This window comes from Hyperoodon ampullatus (genome assembly GCF_949752795.1).
Source record: "Hyperoodon ampullatus genome assembly, chromosome: 4".
In the NCBI taxonomy this organism is placed as follows: domain Eukaryota; kingdom Metazoa; phylum Chordata; class Mammalia; order Artiodactyla; family Ziphiidae; genus Hyperoodon; species Hyperoodon ampullatus.
This window is the reverse complement of record NC_136917.1, coordinates 161143592-161149394: the sequence shown is the minus strand read 5'-3', so window position 1 is coordinate 161149394 and position 5803 is coordinate 161143592.

The following is a 5803-nucleotide window of genomic DNA, read 5'->3' as shown; positions in this document are numbered from 1 at the left end:
CTGGTGGTGTGTTTTGGGGTGTCTGTGGCCTTATTATGGGTTTAGGCAGCCTCTGTGCTAATGGATGGGGTTGTGTTCCTGTCTTGCTAGTTGTTTGGCATAGGGTTTCCAGCACTGTAGCTTGCTGGTCATTGAGTGGAGCTGGTTCTTGGCGTTGAGATGGAGATCTCTGGGAGATATTTGCCATTTGATATTACATGGAACTGGGAGGTCTCTTATGGACCAGTGTCCTGAACTTGGCTCTCCCATCTCAGATTCACAGCCCTGACACCTGGCTGGAGCACCAAGAGCCTGTCATCCACATGGCTCAGAATAAAAGGGAGAAAAAGAAAGAAAGAAAGAAAGAAAGAAAGAAAGAAGTTAAAATAAAATAAAGTTATTACAATAAAATGTAATTATTAAAAATTTTTAAATAGTAATAAAAAAGAGAAAGACAGAAAGAATAAAGCAACCAAAGCAAAAAACAAATCCACCAATGATAAAAAGTGCTAAAACTATACTTAAAAAAACCACAAAAACAAAACAAAAACAGACAGACAGAACCCTAGGATAAATGGTAAAAGCAAAGCTATACAGACAAAATCACACACAGAAGCATACACATACAGACTCACAAAAAGAGAGGAAGGGAAAAAATATATATATATCATTGCTTCCAAAGTCCACCTCCTCAATTTGGGATGTTTCCTTGTCTATTCAGGTGTTGCACAGATGCAGGGTACATCAAGTTGACTGTGTAGATTTAATGCACTGCTCCTGAGATGCTGGGAGAAATTTCCCTTTCTCTTCTTTGTTCGAACAGCTCCTGGGGTTTAGCTTTGTATTTGGACCCGCCTCTGCGTGTAGGTCACCTGAGGGCATCTGTTCTTCGGTCAGACAGGACGGGGTTAAAGGAGCAGCTGATTCGGGGGCTGTCCCTCACTCAGGCCGGTGGGAGAGAGGGGTATGGAGTGTGGGGCAAGCCTGCGGCAGCAGAGGCTGCCATGACATTGCACCAGACTGAGGGGTGCCATACGTTCTCCTGGGGAAGTTGTCCCTGGATCATGGGACCCTGGAGGTGGTGGACTGCACAGGCTCCCAGGAGGGGATAGTGACCTGTGCTTGTGCACAGGCTTCTTGGTGGCTGCAGCAGCAGTCTTAGCATCTCATGCCCATCTCTGGGGTCTGCACTGATAGCCGTGGCTTGTGCCCATCTCTGGAGCTCCTTTAAGCGACATTCTTAATCCCCTCTCCTCGTGCAACAGGAAAAAAATAGGCAAGAAAATGTCTCTTGCCTCTTTGGCAGTTCCAGACCTTTTCCCAGTCTCCCTCCTGGCTAGCTGTGGTGCACTAGCCTGACGTGAATCTCTTGTAGACAGCATATATATGGGTCTTGTTTTTGCATCCATTCACCAAGCCTGTTTCTTTTGGTGGGAGCATTTAATCCATTTACATTTAAGGTAATTATCGATGCATATGTTCCTATGACCATTTTCTTAATCGTTTTGCATTTGTTTTTGTAGGTCCTTTTCTTCTCTTGTGTTTCCCACTTAGAGAAGTTCCTTTAGCATTTGTTGTAGAGCTGGTTTGGTCGTTCTGAATTCTCTTAGCTTTTGCTTGTCTGTAAAGCTTTTGATTTCTCTGTCAAATCTGAATGAGATCCTTGCTGGGTACAGTAATCTTGGTTGTAGATTCTTCCCTTTCATCACTTTAAATATATTGTGCCTCTCCCTTCTGGCTTATAGAGTTTCTGCTGAGAAATCAGCTCTTAACCTTATGGGAGTGTCCTTGTATGTTTTTTGTCATTTTTCCCTTGTTGCTTTTAATAATTTTTCTTTGCCTTTAATTTTTGACAGTTTGATTACTATGTGTCTCAGTGTGTTTCTCCTTGGGTTTCTCCTGCCTGGGACTCTCTGTGCTTCCTGGACTTGGTTGGCTATTTCCTTTCCCATGTTAGGGAAATTTTTGACTATAATCTCTTCAAATATTTTATTGGGTACTTTCTCTATCTCTTCTGCTTCTGGGACCCCTATAATGTGAATGTTGTTGCATATAATATCCCAGAGCGCTCTTAGGCTGTCTTCATTTCTCTTCATTCTTTTTTCTGTTCCACGGCACTGAAGTCCACCATTCTGTCTTTCAGGTCACTTATCCGTTCTTCTGCCTCTGTTATTCTGCTCTTGATCCCTTCTAGTGTAGTTTTCATTTCAGTTATTGTATTGTTCATCTCTGTTTGTTTGTTCTTTAATTCTTCTAGGTCTTTGTTAAACATTTCTTGCATCTTCTCGATCTTTGCCTCCATTCTTCTTCCGAGGTCCTGGATCATCTTCACTATAATTATTCTGAATTCTTTTTCTGGAAGGTTGCCTATCTCCACTTCATTTAGTTGTTTTTCTGGGGTTTTATCTTGTTCCTTCATCTGGTACATAGCCCTCTGCCTTTTCATCTTGTCTCTCTTTCTGTGAATGTGGTTTTTGTTCCACAGGCTGCAGGATTGTAGTTCTTCTTGCTTCTGCTGTCTGTCCTCTGGTGGATGAGGCTGTCTAAGAGGCTTATGCAAGTTTGCTGATGGGAGGGACTAGTGGTGGGTATAGCTGACTGTTACTCTGGTGGGCAGAGCTCAGTAAAACTTTAATCCACTTGACTGCTGATGGGTGGGGCTGGTTTCCCTCCCTGTTGGTTGTTTGGCCTGAGACAATCCAACCCTGGAGCCTACCGGGGCTCTTTTGTGTGGCTAATGGCTGACTCTGGGAAGGCTCACACCAAGGAGTACCTCCCAGAACTTCTGCTGCCAGTGTCCTTGTCCCCACGGTGAGCCACAGCCACACCCCGCTTCTGCAGGAGACCCCCCAACACTAGCAGGTAGGTCTGGTTCAGTCTCCCCTGTGGTCACTGCTCCTTTCCCTGGGTCCCGATGTGCACACTACTTTGTGTGTGCCCTTCAAGAGTGGAGTCTCTGTTTCCCCCAGTTCTGTCAAAATCCTGCAATCAAATCCCAGTAGCCTTCAAAGTCTGATTTTCTAAGAATTCCTCTTCCCGTTGCCAGACCCCCAGGTTGGGAAGCCTGATGTGGGGCTCAGAGCCTTCACTCCAGTGGGTGGACTTCTGTAGTATAAGTATTCTCCAGTCTGTGAGTCACCCACCCAGCAGTTATGGGATTTGATTTTACTGTGATTGCGCCCCTCTACTGTCTCATTGTGGCTTCTCCTTTGTCTTTGGATGTGAGGTATCTTTTTTGATGAGTTCCAGTGTCTTCCTCTTGTTGATTGTTCAGCAGTTAGTTGTGATTACAGTGCCCTTGCAAGAGGGAGTGAGTGCATGTCTTTCTACTCTGCCATCTTGAACCAATCAGTAAAGTATGGTACCTCCAAATCTCAGGGCAGCATGTTTGGACCTGTTCTGATTTCTTTGACGTGACCTAGAACAGAACATCAAAAGTCTTATCTAGTTATCTCATCTGCTTGTCATAAAGGCACCTTAAACTCCACATGTCCAAATCTCAATTGCTGGTCTTCCTCACCAAGTAAATTTCTGCTTTCCTGCTTGTCCTTCCTCTAACTCAATCACTATGCCAGTCAGAAATGTGGGTTATTTTTGACTCCTCCTTTTCTGTCATCTCTCTTCAAACATTAGTCAATTCCAACTGTGATAATATTTTGAAGCTAGTATAAAAGTATATAACTGAGAGAATTTATTTAGTCTAGATAATTGGGTATGTCTTTCCTGAAGAAATAACTTTTGACCTGAAGTTGAAAGAATTAATTTCCTCCATTGAATGGAAGAATGGGAAGAAGGAAATTGTTCCTGGTGAAGTGAACAGTAGCCTTGAGAAACATGCATAGTTGAGGAAAGAAGGGAACACCAGTGTGACTAAAGCAGAGGGAACAAGAGAAAGTATAATATGGGAAGAGGTGGAGAGGGAAGCAGGATCACATAATGCGAAACGTGGCATGTTAAAAATTCTGGTCTTAAATGCAATAGGGCACAAGTGAAGGGTTCTAAGCAGAGGGATGATCAGATTCAGTTAAAAATTTACAATATCCTGTTGGCTACCATGTGGACTAGGATGTAGGTGGCATAGGAGCTGTGGGAAGGCTAGTTACAAACAGAATGCAACCCTGTGATAAATGATGGTGATTTGGATTAAGGTCCTGGTTATGGGGACAAGTGGATAGATTCAGGAGATATGAATAGTCAAATTGACTAGCAATCAAAATTTTGCTTTATCTGACACATTCGCCTGGGCTTTGCACCACTTCCATTGTCTCATTCTCCTTCTGGATTGTCAGAGTTCCTGCTATTGCTCTTGCACACTAAATGTGTTTAACAGAGCACCTTGGTCTACACTTTGAGCCTCTCCCTGATGTATTCTCAATCTCCTTTCCCACTAGCTCCTGATATCCCTGCCAACTGCATACATCATTTTTTAAAAGATACTTTTCCTTGGACTCTGTAACTTTTATTATTCTCCCTTACTCTCCTATTGTATCTTCCCCTCTTCTTTCCATGTGAATAAGATGCTATTCACGACCTACATCAAAGTTCATCTTTACCATAAAATTATTCTGATTTTTTTTGGGGGGGTGAGTTATTGCCTCAATCAATTTTATTGGAAATGAAAACAATCAGGGCAATTGGAGTTTAGAGGAAGAAAAGATCATTTGGTGCTAAAAAATTCAGAATAATTTTATGGTAAAGATGAACTCTGATGTATGAATAGCATCTTGAATAGCATCTTATTCAAGCATTCGCTTTCAGGCCCATATTCAAGCAATCACACTCAGACCCATATTCTACTGTTTCTCTATTATTTTCTGTATTTCAGAGAGCTGGCCTTTGACAGTATGTTGGCCAGTCTCCCTTGGCAAATGGCTTCCCTCCATGTTAGGTCATTTGGAGACATTGGAGGAAGATTAGAAATTAAGAGAAAATAGGAAGTCAGTTACAAATCCTAATAAGCTTATCTGGATTACTGACACGGGAGAAGAACTTACTGCTGCTCCAAGAGCTACTGAAGCACCATAATGCTGAATTTGGCATATCACATGCACAGAGAAGACAAATGGGACACCATAACCATAATCTCAAGTATATGGCAAATATCTCTTCTTGGAAAGACCACTGTGGCCAACCCAGAGTTCACACAATGCCTAATCAATTAGCCCAGACACCATCATCCAATCCATAGCACATGGGTATTTCACTTTCTTAATATGGATACAAATTATTTTTTTTCAAAAATATTAAAAGGGATTACCATTTTTCTTAAGACTCAACCCCTAGAATGTTACGTCTGTTGTATCAGGTTCACTGCCTGGAAGTAAACTTACTGAGTGCTTTTTCTTCAGTTCCAGTGTCTTACTTTCTTTTTATTCCTTCTGTATTCTCTCCCACAGGTGTCAGATTATGACTTCTTTGGGGTTCTAGCTTCCTCTAGGAAGCCCATCCTTCATGGTCTTAGACCTACCAGGCATCTCTCACATAGGGTTAGTTCTCACTAGGCAACTGAGCCAATGGGCTGTGGTAATATCATCAAAGCATCTCAATGTCCTTCCAGACCTAGGGAGAGTAGTGGCCATTGTTAACTTTTGTTATACCTTACCTCTCCCTGTAAAGTGGTTTTGCCTGTAAGCATTTACAATTAATAATTGTAATTAATTTTCTCAAGTCAAATTTCTTCTGTAAAGTTTCTTGCATCATCTCTATTTTCTTGACTACATTTTAACTGATAGAGTGATGTAGTAGGAAAAACTCTGTATTCAGCAAAGAAATAACTTAAAAAATAATTCTTACTTTGCTGTTTACTAGCTATATTTTTGAGCAA